Source organism: Eschscholzia californica, unplaced genomic scaffold (assembly GCF_041429995.1).
Source record: "Eschscholzia californica isolate CP2 unplaced genomic scaffold, dmEscCali1.0.p SCAF_5, whole genome shotgun sequence".
Lineage (NCBI taxonomy): Eukaryota > Viridiplantae > Streptophyta > Magnoliopsida > Ranunculales > Papaveraceae > Eschscholzia > Eschscholzia californica.
Genome location: NW_028238472.1, coordinates 13,643,864 through 13,668,271, shown reverse-complemented (window position 1 = coordinate 13,668,271; position 24,408 = coordinate 13,643,864). Strand labels below are relative to the sequence as shown.

General features: G+C 33.8%; 1 long non-coding RNA gene across 3 annotated transcripts; it reads right to left on the bottom strand.

The window, feature by feature from the left end:
• Positions 1-13,799: 13,799 nt before the first annotated feature.
• On the bottom strand, positions 13,800-17,321 carry LOC147537243 (uncharacterized). 3 transcript variants are annotated; one of them, XR_015224840.1, is made up of 4 exons: positions 16,991-17,321; positions 16,766-16,854; positions 15,559-16,713; positions 13,800-14,476 (listed from the first exon to the last, which is right to left on the bottom strand). It is a non-coding gene; the product is annotated as an uncharacterized LOC147537243 (long non-coding RNA). The 3 variants fall into 3 exon arrangements; XR_015224839.1 differs by having other exon boundaries at positions 16,766-17,321; XR_015224838.1 differs by having other exon boundaries at positions 15,559-16,854; positions 16,991-17,114.
• Positions 17,322-24,408: the final 7,087 nt, after the last annotated feature.

The following is a 24,408-nucleotide window of genomic DNA, read 5'->3' as shown; positions in this document are numbered from 1 at the left end:
TTTCTTTGTCGAAAAAAATCATCACAAATATCATGTACTTTTGTGTATAACCGTACTGGTGGAGGTATGGAGGTATGGAGATATAGGTGATGACAGGTGGGGTGGTTGTATGACGAGTGATGGTGGTTTTGATAATGGTGGTGGTATTGTAACGGCAGAATAGACGGTATTCTTCACGTTGAAATTAAGTTATTTGACTTTAAAATCATTTATGATGTACAGTTGGCTTTTGAACTCATATGATAATGTCATTTCAAAAAAAATTCTTCACATTTGATGAACACTTTATTAACAAAGAAGAAAGGTTGGAATTCAATCGAGGAAAGAGAAGTCTAAAAGAAATAAATACATGACACAAAAAAAGTCTTAAGAGTAAAACTTTGGGATAAATAGTTCAATGTTTTTGAACAGATTATTAGACACATTACATCCTTAAAAGATAATCATCATTTTATATTAAACGTACATAGGAAATTTTTGAAGGGAAAAAACATACTATTGTCAAGTATAACTACAAGCAAAAGTTTGAATATACAATAGCATCACAAGATCTGCTTCATGAGGCTGTTGGTTAACATTGATTAATTCCCCAGGACAACTTACTATTGTCAAGTATAACTTTTCTAAGAGAGACTATATCATGCATGCAAACTTATTAATTAATACTTATCCTTGATTGAGATCTCCCCTTCCACAGGGCCACCATTAGTTGTTGAATTACATAGTTGTTCAACCAGACGAGCTCCGGCGAAGGGGCTCCTCTCCTTCGCGGGAGACACTAAGAAGAAAGAGAGAACAAGAGAAGAGAGAGAAGAAAGAGAGAAGAGAGAGAAACAGAAGATTGAAGATGATGAAGTCGTCGGCAACATCCAGCCGGCGACTTTTTCCGGCGACATTAAAGGTGTGTTTGGTTTAAGTTTTTTTTTGTTTTCTACCGTCCTCCCCGAAAATTTTTCTGCTTTCCCCAAATTAATGGCCTTACGCTTAATATTATGAAAAAACAAACTTTTACTATATATCTTGAAAACTAAGACAATATTACTCATAAATGAAAAGATTTTGTTATCAAACTATTAGGTGATTAGTTTAATGATATAAAATCTTTGAGATTTAGACTACTTTCAAATGTTTCCTTCCACTTGCTACCCAACATGCAGCACCAAAATGTTATATATTTTCTCTTACAAGTTACAAGAGAACATTCAATACAAGGACAATTTTCCTTCTCTTGTTTTGTCATGTGGTGATTCAATTGTTTGCATATTCGAAATTTATGATACATAACAAAAATGTATTTTGATTTTTTCAATGAGTTGGTTCCATCGGATCAACGATTTACCATATGAACAAAGTTACAGATGATGGGCTTCAGTCAGTCGCTCACAAACAACCTCTGCTACATGTAATTAACTATTATCACTTGGTTATATTTTAGTAACTTATGGTAAATTTGTGCTTTTATATGATATTAATATTCTTCTTTTTCTCCGCAGGTAAAATGAGATGGGAAAGGGCGTCAAAGCTGCTTCAAATTGAAGAAAGAGTCTATGAACCTATTGTCAAAAAGTCAGATCCAACTTCATCACCTGTTAGAGGAAGGAGGCAACAAGTTGAATATTAAGGTAGATCCAACTTCTAAGTGAACAGCAGACATAAAGTATATGAAAATTAGACTCAGAGGATTTTGTTGTAATTTAACAGTTTTTATTTTATATACTCATCCCCATATATAAATACTTAATAAACATTTATGTTCTCTTGTTAGCTATGATATTCAACTTGAACAAGTATTGTTAGTAGCTTGACATCATGGAATTGTTTTTGAAATTTCATCCCTAAAGCACTTGTATCTGTTCGTCAGCTTTTTATGTTGAATAAAAGGAAAAAAACTCGCTTAATTCGTAACGCACGTCTAAAAGATCTAAGTACATCATGATAATACGTGTGCAACAATTCACATTTAATAAATTCTTTAAAAACAATTCGATTATTAGATTTAGAGGTATCGTGTTGTACTTAAGAAAGTTAGCATCCCCTATGTTAACTGAAGTTGGAAAAAATGCAACGAGTCTACGAATGTTTTGTCATAGTTAGACTTTTTAATGGTAGGCCCTCGATTTAACGAAAGGTCCTGATATTGATGTTTCTACCAACTTCCGCTGTTAGTGTAAGGATTGACAACTTGATTATTACGGCAGTTGGGGCTGCCAATTAAGTGAGTCATGGACATAAAGTACCAAACACTATATGTTCGTGAAAAGAAAGTCATCCCATATGGCCACACGCCATTTGTTGTGTGCTAATACCAAAAGGTTTAATGGTACTTATATGTAAATACTTAATCAACATTTATTTTCTCTTTGTTAATTATAATATTCAACCTAAACAAGTATTCTAGTAGCATTAGATTTTTTTTTTTTTTTTTTGGAGAAGATAAAATAATATCATTAATGAAAAAGCAAAACAATGAAATGGTAGAAGCCTAAATGGCTAACCATCCGTTACACAGACAATAGAAAAGAAAATTTAGATACATGAGGCTTATAGCCTAGATAAAGCATCCCAATTCTTGATGTATTGGCTAAAAGGGGTCGACTTGCTCCATAGTTGATTGGTCGCCCAATACTGAATTAGGCTCTTAGCTTGAATGATGATATTATCCCGTGTAGCTTTTCTGTCACTTTCTATCTCCATAACTCTATAATTACGCTCTAACCATATGACCCATATGATTGTCGGAGGGGTACAAAGATGAAGGAAGGATTTTCTATCTGTTACTTTCTTTGGTTTCCATTCTATCAAGAAGTTGGAGATTGATTGAGTGTTAGTGTTTGTATCATGAGAGGGGATTAAAGCTTGCCAAATTTTAGAAGTGAAGGTGCAATTAAGGACCAGGTGATCAGATGATTCACAATTGGACTTACACAAAGAGCATCTGTTTGGAGTTATAAAGCCTCTTCGAATAATCTTGTCCATGGTTGGAGCACCTTTACGGATGATAGCCCAGAGAAGAAAGAAACTTTTGAAGGAATACATTTGTTGCAAATACAACTTGCAAGTAGTTGTTGTGAGGATGCAACTTGATGTTCTAGCTCTAGATATAAAGATTTGACCGAGAAACTATGGTTCGAAGGGAGCCACTTACGTGAGTCAATCGAGGAATTGAGGGAAGATGAAGCTTACGTTGTGGACTCAAGGAGAGAAGTAAGGGGATCAATCTCTGATGTTCTAATTGGACGAGAAAAATGAAGATTCCATGAATCATCGACGAAAGCACCATCCAAATTATCCTCTATAGATGTAAATTTCTTCTTGGTAGCTCTCCATAGAGTAGGAAATCTAGACTTAAAAGACCCTCTGCCCGTCTAGTCATCCAACCAAAAGCTAAGCTGACGACCTCTATTGATCTCTAGTTTGGTTTTCTTCATGATAATAGGGGTCAGGGAAGATATTCTTCTCCAAGGGCCAGCATTTGTGGATGTTATTTGGTCGCCTGGGAACCACGGAGCAGCACCTCCCTTATATTTTTCATCTATAATCTTCCTCCAAACCCATCTGCCAATAAGTGCTTTGTGAAGGATATATCCGTTCGGCCTGAAGGAGATGTCCTTCGACCAAGATGGCTGATGGGCCTAAAAGGTTACCCTAAAAGGTCTCTACCCGCAAGTATACGGGAGTCAAGTAATAGTTCCGGTAAGACCGGTTCGTTCCTCAGAGACTAAGTTAAACTAAATTCTAACCTTAAAACTATTGAGATTTTCAAAAGTGGTTTGATGAAGGTAAAATAAAAATAAAATATAAAACTTGAAAAATAAATAAATAAAGAAATAAGTTGGTATTCAGAAAAAGGAAACCTAGGGTTTTCGAATCCGTCTTCCTAATAATTCTAACGACAATTTAATTTTGATCTAATTGGATAGTTCTTTATATAACTCAGGTTTTTGTCCATGAACGGTCTAAAAACCCGGAAGATTTTATCGTTAAAATGGTAAAAACTTTAATAAATTATCGAGAAAATAATTGTTATGACTTCATCTAAAACCCTAGATAGAAAATTAGTTCTTCATGATAAAGGATGGAAGCTTAACTATACAGAAAAAGGAAAGAAAAGTAGAAAAGTTGGATTTCTTACTGATTTTGTAGCCAAACAAACCCTTAAGGAAGTGACTTCCTTCTGTTTTTCCAAGAATTCTGCCAAACGCACTCTCTGGGAAAACGATTTTCTCGTCTTCCCGGAAATATTTTCCTCTCTGAGAAAATTATTTTCTCATCTTCTTCAACTCTGTTTCTTACTCTAACCTCCTGTTTCTCTCTTTCTCTCTTACTTTAATCTCTCTATCTATGTTATTTCTTGCTCTCTCACTAAACAGGAAACAAAAAGAAAGAGAAAATCGAAAATCAAATCAATTTCTAAAAATCGAGTTTCTGTTTTACTCTCTCTCTACAAAACTCTCTTCTTAATCTCTCTGTCTCTCTCTCTCTATCTCTCACGAATAAAGAGAGTACAATCAAAAAGAAAAGAAAAACAGAAATACTCAAAACCTCTCTCTCTCTCTACTGTTCTATTTCTCTCTTAAAACCGAGATTCAGCTCGACTTTTCTCTCTGTTCTTGTTTTATAAACTCCTCCTAAAACCGTGATCTTCTCTGTAAAATAAAAGTCTCCATTCTTCAGCCGACCTCTTCTCTTTTTATAGAGTTAAAGATAAATCGAATCTCTCCTCTAGCCGACCCCCAAATTCTTCTCTATCCCTTTCTGTTTTGATTTCCAGAATATCTCCTTCTCTCTCTCGGGTTTAACCAACAGGATCCTCCTCCATCTCTCTCTCTATCTCCCGGGTCTATCTCTCTTTTTGTTTTGATTGAATTTGAAAAAGGATTTGATAGATAGGAGGAGAATACGATGGGGAGGAAGCAACATGATCCAGTGTTTCGCGGACGTGTCAAAGATAGTTACAACACAGGCTTTGATGGACCCATGTGTTGCTGACCGAAAGATGGACCGCTAGATTCTTGCGGGCCACCAAAATCTGGATTGCACAAAAGTACCCGATCCTTCTTCATTTGCTAACGTGACTCTATCCCACAGAACCCGAAGACTGTACCGAAACATTCCTCTTCGACGTCAGGTTTTCGCCACGTGTCACTGTTGACTTGATTTTAATCCAAACTTTGACTAGCTATAAGTAGGGGTGGGAATTTTGCCCATGAGCCCGAGCCCGCCCACGGGCACCCGAGCCCAACGATGACCATGGACTCCCGCGCCCGTCTCGGGCACAACCCGCCCAGCCCGCCAAATATTAGTGGACGGGCATGGGTTAAAACCTCTACCCGCGCACCCGCCCTTGCCCGCACCCACTTAACCTCACCCAATGATAACCCACCAAATTACATCAACTTTATGGGTTGATGAAGCCCCAGCTGCCTATGTTGTTAGGCTTAGTTGAGATGGTAAACAATATGTTTAAGGGAAATCACACGAACCCAATATATTGCTTTGCAATGGCCCAAGAGAATTCTTAGTAGAATACTGAAGTAGTCTTTGGCTTTGAGGGGACAAAGAGTGGGGTAAGTTTATATTATATCTCATGAGAATTCTTCATTAGTTTTCAATGTGAGATTAAATTCCTAAAAGGAACAACACAAATAACGTCTAGTTTTAATCTCACATTGTCTCTTTAGAATCAGGAAAGGTGTTTCCAGATTCTATAAAAAAAAAAGGAAAAAGTGATTTTTTTTCAAGTCATGAGATTACCCGCTACCCGCCCGCCCATACCCGAATTACCCGAACTTCTTAATGGGCTTGGGCGGGTAATGAGCAAGGCGAATTTCAAAATTGCCCGCCCAATTAACCCGCTTACCCTAATAGCCATTGAAATTTTGTGCCCGACCCGCCCAGCCCGATGCTTCAAGTGCCCATGGACGCCCATACCTGCCCAATTCCCACCCCTAGCTATAAGTCTCTCATCCGAACTCCGATTTGACTTCCGTTTTCGCCTACGAGCTCGTCTTGGACTCTACTTTCCATCCGAACACTAATATTGACCAAGAAGTCAGAATCAACAAATGACCAAAATGCCCCTAGTTTGAATTCTTTCCGACTTTATCCGTTTTGCACGCATAACTCTGTAAAAAGGTACCTGAACATAAAAGAGAGTAATTCGTGAGAGTAACTGCTCTAGAGAGACTAACTCGTCTAAATTAAGAGACTCAGATGGGACATTTCCATGTCTCATCAATGGCAATGCGATCAATTTGTCAGTTAGGATAAAGATGTATTCGTTATGAAGATCATCTAATCCGGTCCAATTAGGGTTGTAGTGCTTTGCTAGAAGCCAACTACGATCGTCGGATCAATTCGGTGATTCGCGGCTAACATAGACCGGATCCTATAACGGGTTACACATAAGAGTGGTAACTTGATTGGAGAGAATTGACTAGTGATAAAGTGGCAAATAAGTGGATTGAATCCATTATTGGTAAGGCCAAATAGTGTTCTTGATATTACGATCAACCTTCTTACTGATAGAAACTGGCGTCAAGAATAACGAGAGATAGTATATTGGAATGGTTGTTAATGTACTTTTAATAAGAACCATTCGCCCTCCTTTAGATAAGTATTTGCATTTCCAAATAGCTAATCTGTTTTGAATTTTATCAATGACCGGATCCCAGAAAGACTTTCATTTGGGAGATTTCCCAAGAGGAAGACCCAGGTAAGAGAAAGGAAGGGTTTCTTGATGGCAATGAATAATGCCTTTTATTTCTTCTAGCAATTCAGGTTTCGTATTAACACCTATAACTGAAGTTTTGTCTTTGTTGATGCAGAGGCCTGTTAAAGCTTCAAAGCGATGGAGAATTACATTTACAGCTCGGACTTGTTGTTGAAATTTCATGGATGAAGCCTGAAGCACTTGTATTTGTATGAAAGGCTTCCATCCTAATATGACCGATCATCATCTTTTTATATTGAAGAAAACAAAAAATTTGTTTCATTCGTAAAGCAAAGCACTTAAAATATTTAAGTACACCATAATATATACGTACATACTGCGCATACTGAACCCAACCCTCATTTGTTCTTAGTTTTCCTAATGGTTTACATGGAACTAAAATAATATTTTACTAAATTAAATAAGGATAAAATATTTAACTGATTGTTCACCTTCTTATAGTATTTTTTTTATTCTAGAAGTTGTGATCAAGATAAATTAGGCTTTTCCTTCATCAAAAAAAAAAAGATAAATTAGGCTACTTCCTGATATCCAACATATGTAATCACAAATACATTTGACCAATAATAGTTTTAATCTAATTGGAAACACATTTTATTCATTTTCTTTTTTTGTTTCTTCTATACTTTTTTGTCGACAGTTCTTCTAGTTAATGGTCTCCATTTTTATTCATATTTAAATGTTGATGGTAAATATACCACATCGTAAAACACCACCAGAATCTAACTTGTAGTTGTATTTTTATAGTTTCGTATCTATCTCATAATTCAAAAACAGGTGCGAGTATAATAGCTTCGGCGGATTTACTCAAACCGAAAATATTGATTGTCAAAACAAATTAGTTATTTTCCAAATGACTCCTGGTTTATGACCAGCTGCTTGCATAACCTCCTTATTTATGTAAAATACCTGTACCTATATGACCCCCCTTTTGTAGTTAATGTCATGCACTAATTTGCATTTATTTCAAAAGTCAATGTTGGTCTACCTTTGTTTCTCTTTCTTTATTCGTACTAATTTGATTTTTTTTGTTCTTGATTTGTTTTTGTTTTTGTCTTTGGTCTTTTTTCTTCTCATCATCTTTCGTCCTTTATTTTTAGGCTTTGAAAAAGAGAGAAATTAATGAAATAGAGATAAATTAGCATAATAGTTTTGTTCAGTAAGATTTAATGTAAGAGAGAGAAATTATCAAATTTTACAATCTATGTTTGATTTGATCTTATTTGTGATATTGATGATTAATGATATTGTTCTTTTTTTTAATTTTAAAATCTTGAAAGATTAAATTAAAAGGATTTCGTTTTTTGTTAGAATATTGCAGGATTCATCATTAGATCTTCATCTTCCATCATCATATTCAACATCATCAGATCTTCATCTTCCATCATCAGATTCAACGTCATCAAATCTTAATCTTCCATCATCATCGTGGTCAATGGTTGAATCACCATCAAGAAGACTTAGACAAACAAATGAATTTGAACCAAATGAATTGGAAGCATTTAATTAGGTTAGCTAGTTATACCAGTCCTTGTTTTTTTTACATCAGAAGATGATTGCGTATCAGAGGAAGCAGATGAAGGAAGTATCTTCATCTATGGAAGAAAATCTCTTTTAAAATCTACTACAATTGTGCTATCAAGTAACAAAAATCTCTTTTTTTTAATCAAAATCACCTGGAAAATCATTTGAAATGAACTAGTATATGAGTCAAGATTGAATCAAGCTAATAATACTATATATATCAAACCTAGATAATTTATAGATAAAGGTTATGGGAGAGAGAGTTTTTAGAGAGATAAAAGAGAGTTGACGTGAAAGAATTAAAATAAAGATATTTCTGGAAAGCCTAAAAAACAGTAAACAATCAATGGACAAAAAAGTAGGAATGTGAGTGATTTGGGTATTTTTTGATAAACTAGGGGGGTTGCGGAAAGTAAGTCATAACCAAGGCGCCCATTTAGGAAATAACCCAAACAAATATTCACAAGTACAGAAAACCAAGTAATTAGAGCATCTCCAATGCAAAACAAAAAAAACTCAATTTGTCTTATCTATCAAATTTCAATTGAGAACTTCTTTCTTATGTGGCTAAATTGTGTTTCTTATGTCTCCAATAGAGATTTCAAAAAGTACTTTACTTGATATACATGTCCTTCATTCAATAAAAAGAAATTAGATATCAAGAAAAGCTTCTTATTGTCTAATACATAAATTGGTTTGACCAAGACAATACAGATAATAAAAAAAATTAAATATTGAGTTTCTTCTTGAGATATCTCAACTTTAAATGATGTCACTTCATTATAAATGATGTCACTTCATTATATGATCCTAATTGAGTTTTGCATAAATCCTAGATGGCACTTAAAGTTTCTCAAGTGAAGTCTTGCGTTGGAGATGTTCGTAAGGAGAGAAATGAAATTAGAGAGAAATAGAATTAGAGGTAGAAAAGTGAAAAATGAAGTTAGAGATAAAAAAGTGAAAATCAATTTAGAGAAAAATTTATAGGAAGTTAATTTAAATAGAATAAAATCCAAGTTAGAGAAAGGAAGATACTTTTAGAGAAAAAAATCCAAACGAGAAGAGAGGGTGAGAAACTAAAATAGTTTGTTATAGTCAATTGATTCAAATTTATTAACAATTTATTATTAGATGTGATCACTGATCACTAACTATTAAACGAAAAAGGAATTTGTTCCTCCATCCCAACTATGGTCACCCATAATAATTGAAAAGGTTTATTTCACCTGACAAATTTTTTTATCCAATACAAAAGAACAAACAACAAATCATTTATGATTATCGTGTTGCTACAGTAAAGAAAGTTAGAGACACTTTTTGAATAAATGTCATCGAACTATTATTCTGAACACACTACAAGAGCTTTTTAAACTAATGGAAAGTCGATAAGTCAAATACAGTGGTTGGATTTCTATTTCAATGCAATTCATTGTCTATTTTGTCAAGTATATCGTTCGAACACAACAATCGTTAGACAGTGTCTCGACAATATCTTTCATGGCAAATTCCTTTTATAAAATAAATTGAGGTAAAAGTTTTCGTAATGTGATTTGCTTAAAAGTGGAATAAACAAAGATGGTCCACCTCGTCACTTAAAGAAAAGCACTTCCGAAATGACTATGACGACAATTTAAAAGAGAGGGGGGTAAGAGGCAAAGGTAAAAACCAATGCACCACAGTTCAACAAAAAAAAAAAAAAAACCAATGCACCAATTCTTTTACCGAGGAATTAATCTAAATCATAAACAGTTCAGATAGGCTTTTTACAACATTTACTCTCCGCTAATTATCTTTGCATATATTTCTTTAGAACCCGCCAGATTATGTGCCAACATTTACTCTCCGATAATTATCTTTGCATCCAAAAGCGTACATTGACAAATTGTCCACGTGGCTTCACCTTTTTTGACCCTTTTTATATTTCATGAGCGATCCACGGTTGTAATCTATGGTCTGATGGATTGATCCTTCTCCATCCAGCCTCGAACTGCAATCATGTTCTCGATAAATAATTTGTTGAGTTTTTCAGAAGGTTCTTTAAGCATCTTGTTCTATTTCTGGTAGGATGATTTATGTGTTTGTTCTTATATCGTCGTCGTCGTCATCATAATTTATCATATATGATTTATGTCTTGAGACGATTAATCCAGTTATCTCTTCGGAAGTACTAGATTGGGAAGATAGATCTCTAGCGTTCCACGTCCATCCATGTCCGCAAGCCACATCGAGCCTCCTCGCCCCACAAGTACATGGAGTGATACTTTATCCTTCTATGTTCATTACAGGAAATAACAATTATTTATATGAGAAAAAAGAACAAATAATGATAGTAAGCGAAAAACCCTAAATAAAACATAAAATAATCGAACTTCCTCAATAGAATAGTTAACTTGGAGTCAGCCATGCATAGTCGAAGTTTGTCAAAATATGGGTGCCAACATGATGAGTTGATCATGACGCCAAGGGCACATAGGAAATAACCCTAAATTAATATCACTTCCAAAATATGTATAATAAATAAATGGACATTTTAGAAAGAGAAAAAAGTTTACATTAATCATTGTATCAGACTATATGATAAAAGGGAAGAAAACACGTCCACCGCCTTTTGGTGTAATGGTTGGACACCCTTTTTAAGTCCATGAAGTCGTGGGATTGAGTCTCGATAGAAGCAGTTGTCATCAAAAGTTATCTTATGTAATTTAGGCTAAAAATAATGTAATAATTTTTCGGGCTTTAGGCCTCTTTCATTTTTGGTTTAAATTAGGCGGTTATCGTGCTTATTACATCTCCATGATGCATCAATGCCTTGTAACGACTAACGTAGATCGTAGTCGAATTCTCAAAAAAAAAAAGGTAAGAAAACACCCAAGGAAAATATAGACACAAATTTCGTTACATGAATGGAATCGCATCTTAAACAAGATAAATACCTGTGAAGCATGAGTTTGTATCTTTCGGACAAATAATATGGTAAATCGTTGACACGATTGTTGAAACTCTTCGAAGTATGTCTTATTATTAGGTTGAGAGCTTCATGTTTAGAATACAATGAATGAAAGTATTGATGAATCATATGAAACTTTCCTAAAAGCCAAATAGTGTACGTGCAGTCACCCATATACTAAAAGTAAAAGAGAACAACAATTACAAAATGAAAGAGGTCGAATTATAGCCCTCCAGACAAAAAGTCATCTTTTATAATCTCACAAAAAAAAAGACATAGATAAGGGTGGAGAGCTAAAGAGAAGTAGATGTAAGAGACTTCAGAGATAAGTATTTATAGAATGGTATATGCGTAAAATTAAGAACGAGATATATGCGTAAAATTGTCTAATTAATGAAGATCTTTAGGAAATAATATAGGCATCTAAAGAATAAGTAAAACATAGATTGAGGCATATCCTTTCAGATTTGTTAAACATTCAAATTCAATGAAAGAGATGTCCTGAAATCAGAAAAAATCTGTAAATATTAACTTCCAACACCTAAAAAAATTAAATTGAAATACATAACATCTTCGATTTATTTCATTCAAAACTAAGTTCTATCTCTCTCTCTTCCTCTAATTTGCAGAAAAAAATTCAAAACAATGTTAATTTATTATTTATTTTGAAATAATTATTTTATGTTTCTGTAGGCTTATGATTAGTGTTTTTTAATATTCTTTTTAATATGTTTCGGTTTTCCGATCCACGAAAAAGATATCAGTAATAACAATCGACAATTAGTTAAAGGTAGGCGACATAGTAAACCTTCTATTTTCAATAAATTCTTCAATACTAATGCTACTATATATGTTTGGCTCCATAAAATTCATAAAGAGATATTTAACTGAAAAGTTATGGATTAGTAATAGTCACAACTCAAGAAGTTCCGTAATAATTCATAACAAAATAACAAGGCCACGGCTTTGGGGAATAAAAATAATCTCCGAGGAATAAAACATATTTTCTGTTTAGACCAAAAATTGACATGATTGTTGTTAACCCCCTAAACCTCACAAACCCTATCTCTAACAAACTCTCTCTCTCTCTCTCTCTCTTCCCCTTTCTCTCTCTCTTCCCCCTCTCCCTGTCGTTCTCTCTCTCCCCCATTCACTTTCTGTCGTTCTCCCCTCTCTCTCTCTCTGTCGTTCTCTCTCTCTCTGTCGTTCTCTCTCTCTCCCCCTTCTCTCTATCGTTTTCTTTCTCTCTATCTCTCTCCTCTCCCTAATCTAGGGTTTCTAAATTATCTATATCTATCTCCCTGATTTAGGGTTTCTATAGAAACAATAACTTGGAGTTTCTTATTGAGATTTAGGCACAAAAAGAAAATTTCTCTGATGTTTATTCTGTAAAAGAAAACATGGAGATGGTGATTAACTCTCAATGAAGGATAGAAGGTTAACAATTCAAAATCCTGGAATTTTTTGGATGAAGTAAAGATGGTGATAGTCATATGAAAGTTTAGAGGAATTTTAGATTTTAGAGGAGCAGGTGGATTGGTTGAATCTTTTAAAAGAGATTTGTGAAAAAAAATTCTTTCTTCAATAGTTAGAATATATTATTTGGTGGGTTGATTTACTTTGTTTTTCTTGTGACTTGATATGAAGATGTGAGGAGATGAAGATTAGGGGGTTAATAACAACAATGTCAAATTTTGGTCTAAAACTAAAATATGTTTATTCCCCCGAGATTTTCTTTTATTCCCCAAAGCCGCGGCCAATAACAAAGACAAGAATTTAAAAGAAAATCGTAATGATAGGCAAAATTTTATGAATCAATAAAACTCATTTTCATATAGCATGAGTTTGTTATTTCCTTTTACTTAAATGTGCCCCCACACCAAAAATATCGTGGTCTCGCCACTGGTTTAGGACACCATTTTGTTTGATACAAAAGTAATGAATTATCACATCTTAATTCCTTACTATTGGTTTTGTCTCCAAGTGTACAAAACAATGTCTACTCTTTATCTTTTTTTTTCTTCTTTTTTTGTGGAAATGGATTACAATAATCTTTACATAGCATTAATACATCATCAAGATGTGATAAGCACAATAACCGCCTAAGTGAAATCCTTAATTTTATTTACCTTTAATAACCCAAATTTACTAACCATGGTTTTCACCTCTTCTGAGAATCTAACCAGAGACCTCAAAAGTTTTGGAGTATGTAACACCCAATGTATGTGGGGGTGCCTTTAGATATTCGTCACATAACTAAACCTCACAAAACAAAAATCATCTTAAAACCATATAACCTAAAATCCCCACTTTCTTCTTTATATTATTACTAGCGTATAGCCCGTGCCTCCGGCACAGATAATTATATAAAGACCAAGTCAGTTTAATTTTTCACCGAAATAAATAAAAAGAGAAGAAAATCTGAAACAGTGTAATGGGTACTTTAAAGTTGTTTCTGTTGTAGTAGTCGCCCGATTTTCTTCTTCATTACTGACCCTCCAACATGATTGCTCACTTCCCATATTAAAGGTATAGCTTGTACCCTAACCCACACGTACTATTCAAAAATGAAAGTTTAAAGAATCACAATACTGTAAAAAATGTTTGATATATTCATGAACATGAATAATAATTTTTCGCCTTTACAATACTTCAGTAACAGTTTATTTGGTTTAATTAAATAAAATCTGGAAAATTTGTATGGTAAATGAACCACGAGCATGATCAAAATCTGTTTTCTCTTCACTTTTTGCAAGAGGCTGGTGACTTGTGACGTATGTACAAAGCTGTTAACAGTTTGAGTTACATTTGTAACTTTTGGTTTTTGTTTCGGTTTTTGTTTCGGTTTTCAACAAAAAAAAAAGTAGCTACACTATAATGATGACTCCAGATTACATAAATTGTATAAACTGTTACTGTACCAACCTCTAATTGGTGTATCGGACCCATTCTCCATCATCTGAAGTTTTTTGTAGCAATGTCAAAAACCATTAGACCGGACGTCGCATACGTATGTAAAACGATTACCCGTGATTCCATTAAAGCCAGCTTAATCAACACATTTGTAATTTGGTCTCTGGCTTCTCCAAGTTCAGGTGAAAGTGCTGCTTTGTAAGAAACTCTTGCACGTCTTGCTTGAAATTTATCGCACAGACACACCATTTCTTCCTTGGTCATCATATGTGTTTACCACAATTACTTTCTCCAACCATATCAGAAATTGCAGTCATTTGGAAAAGATCATTTGGTGGGGGAGATTCGGGTGTTTATTCCTACATAAAGATCAAAAGTGAATCAGAGGAATAGTTTATTCCTACATAAAGTGGCAACTTCAACAATGACCTTAGAATTGAAGAAACAAATGTAAAACAGGAATTGTTAGAAAGACAGTAACAGAAGGAATATAATGAACACAATGAAGTGAGATTGAGCATCATGATAGAGTTATAACCTTGGTTTGAAACTAAATTGATTACCTAGGAAGCAAACCAAAACAAAGCAAAAAAGTCAAACCAACCATTTCTATAAACGCCTTAAACACATTTAAGAGATAGCAAGAAGAAAAACAAACCTAAAAAGAACGAAGTTAAACATTTTTCTTTCTATTTAGGCTCTATAGACTACTGTCCTTGCATTTAATCTATAAGAATAAGAATTACGAAGATAAAACTACAATGAGCAAATAAACTGATGGTGCGTTTGGTTGCGGGATTCCTAAGTAGGATTCCTACCAAAAATGAGATTTGGTAGGAATCATGAATCCCTGGTCTGTTTGGCTACCAAAAGTCCCAGGATTCTTGAATCCCAAGGATTACTAAGTCCATAATTTGTATTGGCCCAGAATCCCACCCTACCCCCCCCTAAGATTTGATGGGATTTTGGATTTTTCCTCCCCAAATCCAACATGAGCTGAAATTGATCCCTCTTGTGGTCATTGAATTTAATTGGACAGAAGTTATCCTATATATTTTTTATCTATATGTAATACGGAGATAAAACTACAGTGAGCAAAAAAAAATCGAGTTAGATTTAGTTCATTGAATAGAAGCTACTAAAGTAGAAGATAAAACTATTTAAGTAAAAGATAAAACAATTAGTGAGGCATTTAACCAAGCACCTCAAACTTGCAAAAAAATGAGTGAACTCAGTGAAAACTTGGGGCAAAATTCTATTGGGAAAACAAATAAATTAATGTTTGATTTAGCATCACCAAATATGAAGAGCTCTGCACACATAAATGCTCAAAATAAGTTACTCAAAAGATCAAAACGCATACCTATGAAATCCAAAACATTTACTCAAAGGTCAAGCCTAAACCGATTTTTTACAAAATGAGTTAGGGAGAAACGCATACCTGCCAATAGTGGTTAGGTTTTGAAGCCCTGAATGGATTAGTCCATAACCCTTAGTCGCACCACACATCTCAGCCTTGAGACACTGAAATAACCTCGACAAATCTCGATGTTGCACCTAGTGTTCCAACAATTCTTGACATTATAGAGTAAAAGTTCTTCCAAATTCATCATCACAAATTATTCTTAAAATCAACAACACACAGGAAAATCAAAATAGACTTAATGAACCAACCTATATCCAAATACATATCAATTTTAACAGAGATATCAAATGATTTTTTAGCAATATAAAATTCTAAGATATTCGGACGATTTCAAATTTTGGGATGGCTTCCATTTATATAGGCTAAAATGAAAAAGACGGATGGCCGATATCAATTTTAGCAGAGATATCAATTTTAACAGAGAGAAAGCTTGAAGTTTTGGAAGGCTCATGGATGAAACTTCCAGTTCACAGAGAAACCCTGGATCGAAACGAAGAAGATGCAACCACTGCCAGAGAATAAGAAGAAAACAAAATACTCTCCCCCACAGAAGACAACCAAACAATTAGCCGATCAAGAGGCAAGATCTTCTTGTTCAATCTCACCATCTCAATGCATCAAAAGACAACTGGAAACCCTTGTTAAATCAAACCGAAACTCTGGAAAAAAATAATTACCCATCCCAAACCCTAAATACAATAATTCTAGGTAGTATTGTTACCGAAACACTAAAGACTTGAAGAATCAAAGGGAGAATTTGAGAATAGGTGAGGCACTAACCTCCGGACAATATATGATTAAACAAAGATGATAATAGTGACTAAGTTACCTTTCCTTCAAATTATGCTGAATCTTTGCATGATATATTTGAGTGCTACTTCAAGAGCAACCATCCTGCTACAATTTTCAAGGTATCCATAATTCTTTTTGCAAATGCTTATTCTCCAAAATTCATGCTCTAATGTGGTGTCTATTTGAATGCTACTTCAAGAACAACCATTCACATAGTGCTACAATTTCTTTGTATCTCAGAATTTTTTATTTGGAATACCCACTCTTAATCTAAGCACGAAACAAAAACTACCTTGAAAAACATTCCAAACACTAATTCAAGATTATAAAGTAATCTGAAATCATCAAATTTGAAAAATTAGGGTTTTCTTTGTTAAACTACACAACCAATAATTCAAAATTTGGAAAATTAGGGTTTTCTTTGTTAAACTACACTTACTTGGTTAGGCGTCGATGAAGAAAGACCTCTTAAAGCTCCACTCAAAATTACGCTCATAATTGCGACAGTAGCCATTACTTCTGCAAAATTCATCAGTAAAATTATTAATGAATCATCCTGAAAATTGATAAAGGGTAGGGCGTTCTTACAGATTTGAGGGATTAGATGGAAAATGAAGAAAACATAAGCAAGGAATTAATTATAAAACCAAAATACCTTGATTCACCAAAATCCTCCTCTCTACTACAATGGTAACCCAACAGAAGAGGAGAGATGAAGGAATCGAGAATCGAGACTCGAGACTAACGCTCCATAGGAAACATGGGTTTCCCTTCAAATCAAATTTCCCAATGAAAAGAAGCAAAAATTTATGAACCTCTGAAGCCATGGTTTTAACAGAGGGACGTGAGAAGAGATATGTCCATTCACTAAAGATGGGGCTGTTGGAAAAAATACAAAAGTGGCTATAGGCACCCGGGTGCTATCAGTGGCCGAATCCAACAGTTGAGATTAGTGTTGATGTGGAATGGACGGCTGGATTTATCCTGGGTTTGTCCCAGTCAGCACCCATCCACCTCTTTTATTATATAGATTTTTCAGCAATAAAGAGGCAAAACTAGAAAGAAAAAGTGAAGGAGAAGAAAGGAATAGTAAGAGAAAGCTAAGTGAATAAAAAGTGCACTTTGGGTTTACTATTTTGAACTACGAGAACAGGTAGGACTCTTCTTCCTCATGACTTCAATAGTCTTTTTCATAGTAAAATCAAGAGGGGTTGGGCAAAAGGCCCAATCCTTGACCCAAAACAAAAAGCAGGTCCACTGCAGGAAAAGAATAAGGGGCAGGTCCAATGGTCAGGAGGTGGGGGTGGAATTTCCGAAACATCGTTCTTCTTTTCTACGAAACGGTCATCGAAAAATTCCGGGGAAACTCGAAAATTTTTGGAAAATAATCTGACACGCCTCCCATCAGACTGTGTATTTTCCATAAATTTACAAAATTGCTACAGAAAAATTCCCGGGAAATGCGAAAATTTTTGAAAAATAGTCTGACGCACCTGACATCAAACCTTGTACGTTCCACGAATTTACAGAATTGCCATTAGAAAATTTACCAACTTGTCATTTTCGTTCTTTTTTCCAGATTTATTTCCTATTTCTTTTTTATTTTCTCCCACACATACTTCTCTCTCCAATCTTTTTAAATTCCTCTCTCCAATCTCAACAAATTTTGTTATTTTTTCCAGATTTATTTCTTATCTCTTTCCAATTTCAACAAATTTCTTCATTTTTGGTAGTTTTTCATTGATTTGTACAAGAAAATTTTTTTGTGTACCGGGAATTATTTAGTGTACTGGTCATTTTTTGGATATGTACTACACATTTTTGTACTGGAAATTTCTTGTGTACCGGGAATTGTCCTGTGTGCTGGTCATTTGGTTATGTACTAGACTTTTTTGTTCTTGGAATTTTCTTGTGTACAGGGAATTATTCTGTGTACCAGCCATTTGGTTATGTGCTAGATATTTTTGTAGTGGGAATTTTCTTGTGTACCGGGAAATGTTCTTTGTACTCGCCATTTGGTTATGTACTAGACATTTTTGTACTGGGAATTTTCTTGTGCACCGGAAATTGTTCTGTGTACTGGCCATTAGGTTCAGTACTGGACACTTTTGAACTCGAAATTTTCTTCTGTACCGGGAATGGTTCTGTGCACAGGCCATTTGGTTATGTACTTTGATGTTTTTAGACATGAGGAAGATAAAATGTGAAACAAATAAGAATGATGAAGAAGAAAAATAAGAACATAAAACTTTTAGAGAGAGAAAGACAGAAAACTTTGATGTTTGTAGAGATTGAAAGTGATGAAGAAGATAAAATGTTAAACAAAATAAGAATGAGGAACATCCAAAAATAAGAACATAAAACTTTGAGAGAGAAAAAGAAAAAAAAAATTATGTTTTTAGAGATTGAAAGAGATGAAGATAAAATGTGAAACAAAATAAGAATGATGAAGAAGGTTTTTGGATGTATAAATAAGAAGAAAGAAGGAATTGAAACAAAATATAATGGGCGGGATCCAAAAAAATTAGCTGAAATTTCGTCAAAAAATGGCGCCATTTTTGAATTTTCAAAAAATCTGAATGTTTCTCTGACATTACGTCATGTACGGGGAATTAATTGCTTCGCTGTCATCCGCCAGATTGTTAGAAAATACGGGAATTTCCCGTGGAGGGGTGAAAGAGGGATAAATAAAATAAAACCCAGAAAAGTGTGAGTTGTCCTGACATTTTGGATTGGGTTCTCTTTTTTTTGGGCTGGGGGTAATGCTTATTTACCCTCCATTTTTTGAGCCTCTCACTCAAAAATCCACAAATAAACTACATTGGTTCATGAGAAAAATATAAAACAGGTAGAGGAATAATGGAAGTAAAAAACTTACGAATAAAATGGAAAGAGTTATCGGTAGTTTTTGTGGGAATGGGCGGAGAGAGGAGTATATAACAACAACTTATCTAAAATCATGGATGGATCTGGTTTGGGTAGTTTCATTTTATAATTCAAATTTAAAAAGAGAGTGATTTAATGAGCTCAAGCTCATACCCTTGGGTATGAGCTTGAGATAATTAACCGTTGGATTTTCTAGATATCCTCAAAAGATATCTACAAACTAAAGGTTCAGTTGTACCTTCCTAAAACAAATGAGTAGTTTTTAAAGCAAAATAACAAGACGCATTATACATCCGTAATTACATAAATTGCCATCCAAGTTTTAGACCGAGTGTGGATTTCAAAAGTGAGTTATAGTCGGAGAAAAAACTTAATTGGGGGAGATAACCCATTAAAATGCATGTGCCAAACTACAATAAATTAGAAAAAAAAAATATTATAAAAGTTGGTCATAAGAAAATTTAACAATGTTAGACCATAATCATATGGTTCATAAATTAAAATCGATTGGAAATTGAACTCATTAGTAGATTAAAAAAAAAAACAATCACGTGTAACTTAAAAATATTGTTGCCTGACTCATTAGAATGTTGTCGCTTGTGCTAAAAAGTATGTGTTTATCATTACAACTACGAAATATAATAAATTTATTAGTTAGTAAGATTTTTTTTTTTGTTGTGCTAAAAAGGGAGTTATAGTCGGAGAAAAAACTTAATTGAGGGAGATAACCCATTAAAATATATGTGCCAAACTACAATAAATTAGAAAAGAAAAATATTATAAAAGTTGGTCATAAGAAAATTTAACAATGTTAGACCATAATCATGTGGTTCATAAATTAAAATCGATTGGAAATTGAACTCATTAGTAAATTAAAAAAAAAAACGAATCACGTGTAACTTAAAAATATTGTTGCCTGACTCATTAGAATGTTGTCGCTTGTGCTAAAAAGTATGTGTTTATCATTACCACTACGAAATATAATAAATTTATTAGTTAGTAAGATTATTTTTTTGTTGTTGTTTGCATGTCATGTGAGCGACAAAAAATTTCAAATAAAAATTATCAAGTTCAACAAAAAAAAGAGTAAAAATTATCAATATTTTTACATACTATGTCAAAATAAATGATTTATTAAGGACAATAAATTAACATTACCTCTTTACAACTCCTTTAGATTTTTTTTTTTGACAGTTTGAAAAACATTCTTTTTCGGTAACTGATCAATCTAAGATTTTATTCTTTTTCTCCGGTCTTTGTGCTTGACAATAGGTGGTTCTAACAATTGCGTTTTCTCCTTACATGAATTGCTAGTTATATTTTCTTTAGATATGTTAGTATCTCATTGTTAAATTTTAATTTATGAATTCAATTTCCAACTAATTTTAATTTATGAACTATATGATTATGGTCTTAATATTGTTAAATTTTTTTATGACCAAAATCTATAGTATATTCCTTTTCTAACTTATTGTAGTTTGACACATGTAGTAATTCTAGAAATATTTTTTAATGGGTTATCTCCCCCAATAGAATTTTTTTCTCCAACTATGTGTCACCTTTGAAATCCACGTTCTGTCCAAAACTGGATGGCACCTTATGTAATTACTGATGTAGCATGTAGAATGGGCTTTATTATTTTGTTTCAAAAATCACCTATTTGATTTAGGAAAGTACAACTTGTACCTTTATTTTGTAGATAAGATAGGGATTTGATTCAATGAGCTCAAGCTCATAAAAGAAAAATGATGCTATGCCCGGTGGTTTTCCCGGCCCAATCCCGGCGCGCCTACTTGGCGTGCCAAGCGGGCATAGCATCACGTGGGAGAGAAGGCAACGTTATACTTATAAGGGATCCCAGAATTTTCATAAATAGTCCCTCAAAATTTATTTTAATCACAAAAAGAGGCTTCTCAATCAAAATGAGAAAAGGTATTTACCCTACTCAGATTTCTCATCAACCATCATCTCCCTTAGTCCCTCTCCCTTAGTCCCTTTCATGAGAATCTCAACAATGTTTAATACTAGACAACTCTTCAAAAAATCAAAACCCAGACTTAAAAATCAAGAACAAAGTATCATAAAAAAAAGGGTCTCTAGATTGAACTTGTGAGCTGGATATTCAGATGAGAATCATAATCATGAGTTTAACCCTAAGAACTTAACCTAAATTAATTGTTTGAACTTTGAAGTGGGTTCTTCATCTTCTTCTTCATCAACAACAAAACCTCAATTTCATCTTGATTCCCAGTTATTGTATGATCAAGATGAACAAAAAAACAAACATTTTGCTGCTTCTTTAACTTATGCTAACTTGCACCATCCTTACCATTTATCAAGTATGGGTTCAACACCTCTTCATAGTTCTTTTAAAAGATCATTAGGTATTCAAAATCATTCCCTCACTCAAAGCTTAATTTGAATCTTAAGCTCTAAGTTGTTAATTTGATGTTTCATTTTTCATTCTTTACTGTCGATTAATATAGAGAGCAGCTGGATGGATAAACAATGGAGATATCTAATGGATTTGTAGAGAGAGAGAGACAAAGAACCTGGATTTTACTTGTTTGGATGAAGAAAAATGAAAACCTAAGCCAAGAAGAAAAGATGAGTTGTTGTGTGGAAGGGGATTGAAATTTCTTTACTCGTTTTAATTGGGAAGCCCCTTTTTGTGATTAAAATAAATTTTGAGGTACCATATATCAAAACTCTGAAATCCCTTACAAGTATAACATTGCCCTCTCTCCCACGTGATGCTATGTCCGCGTGGTCCGCCACGTAGGTGCGCCGGGATTGGGCCGGGAAAACCACCGGGCATAGCATCATTGTTGTAAAAGAAATTATGAGCTTGAGCTCCTATTGGTTGATTTCGCAGAGATCTCTTACCATATCAATTAGTCGGCCTTAATTTAAGGAGTAGTTAGTAACAGCCCATATTATATTCAAGGAATTACAAAAGTGCCACATTTTGATAAAACTCATGTTAACAACCCTAACTGCTATTAAAAACACTGCTTTGGGTTGTCATTTTTTCTCATCATATTTCTTCTTGTCAATACTTTAATCATTTTTTATATCTCTCCAAAAACACTGCATCTAGATAATTGTAATTAATCTTTTACAAAATTGAAGTGAAATTTGTTTTAGTCCAAAAAGAATAATGAGAAATAATTTTAATTGGTCCTTTTTTATGTATCTCTTTCTTCGTATCATCACGTTATCATGAAAATAACATTGTTTCAAAACCCATAATCATCAATTTAAAATAAGGAGTTAGAGAAATAAAGGACCTTGTTTTTAGAGAAAGAAAGAGAGTAAAACTTATGGGAAGAACTTTGATTTCAAACCCATCGTCATGGAAATATCATTGTTTCAAAACCCATCATCATCAATTTAAAATAAGGAGTTAGAGAAATAAAGGACCTTGTTTTTAGAGAAAGAAAGAGAGTAAAACTTATGAGAAGAACTTTGAGATTTCGTGAAGAGGTAGAAAAATATATTTTTGTGTATAGCTAAAACTTAAAATTGTGTTGTAATTAAATTTTTTTGGTTAAAAAACTTTAAAATAATGAAAAATAAAAAATTCTAATATTAAAGAGAATAAAATCAGAAGGTTCCATAGAAAATTATAGTCATGTTTTTACGACATAGAAACAAAAACAAAAAGTAAAAGGTATAACCACTATTTTTTTTGTGTGAAAAGACACAAAAAGTTGGGTGGAATTATGTAAATAATTGGTTTTAATGGGTCATGTCCAAATGGCAGGAAAAAAAAAGAAACAAACCAATTATCGAGAGAATTGGAGCTTTCATCGGTATTGGTGGCAAATATGTGAATACTAGACTTTTGATGGGTTATATTTATTACCCTTAAAATTTGGAGAACTTCAAGGGATGATAGCTGTCCTCCTTTAGGCCAGAGAAACATCTCACGGCATAGCGTCTAATCCTGACCGTTAATGGCTCGAGCTCACACCTCCGAGTATGAGCTCGAGCTCATCCAATCACTGCTCTTGTAGATATCTTTTGAGGATATCTAGAACATCCAACGGTTAATTAGCTCAAGCTCATACCCAAGGGTATGAGCTTGAGCTCATTAAATCACCTCATGAGAATTTAGAAACAAATGTGAGAGATTGGTGGGAGGAGAGGGAGAAATAAGTGAAAATTAAAGAAGAAAATTTAATGGGTATCTAAAAACGTGGATGGGTCTTAACCGTTATATTACAGAAGTTCTCGTTACAATCCAACGAAAGTTACTACAGTGTTATCAACATGACACTAATACCCTCTCACGTGATTGAGTGACACACTTGTTTAAAACCAACTAACTGAAACCAAAATTTGTGGGAGGTAGAAGACATAAATAGGGTTTGATAGTAATTGTAATTACGAAATTCTTAAGAAAAATACGACGGCCACGAATATCGAAGACATAAATCGACGGTACATCTCAAAAAACACCATTGTGCTATATAATATATATATATATATATATATATATATTGCATAAATTTGCGAATAATTATACCCCCTAGCGAATCGGAAAAGTCTGGTACATGTACCGGAGCGTATCCCGTTTCTGGTAATTATGGCTGTCACTCCAAAATAGTAGTGCAAGAAAAGAAAGGGAAAGAATACAAAAATAATTGACAGTTTTTAGAAGACTTCCAAAATAATTGGGTGCGATAAATATCATTCTTTACATTGAAATTAAATTACTTGACTTTAAACTTAATCGTGTATGATGTATCATTGTCTTTTGTACTCTTGTGATCCTGTTGTCACGCGAAAAACATATAAAAATTAAAATATTAGCAATTTAGGAAGGTAGAAAATTCAGATGAGGAGCTGTTAGTTTTAATAACGAGCAACAAATTCTTCCTAAATGAAATAGTTAGATAATACAAATGGACTGTCAAGTAAAACGGCAGACTACACTGGTGAATGTTTTCTACGTATTATTATAGTACATTGCAAAATATGTTAAACATACATGTAAAATGTTGAACTGGATAGAACTGACATCACAAGATGTTGCTACATGAAGCCATGAAAATTCTTAGGGATAGTATTGATTAATTCCAAAACTTACTATTGTTACATCAATTGTTTTATCGAAAGAGATCGTATAGGATGCAAAGTTAACCTGGTAAAAGAACACAGAAAATAAAACAAGTTTAATTA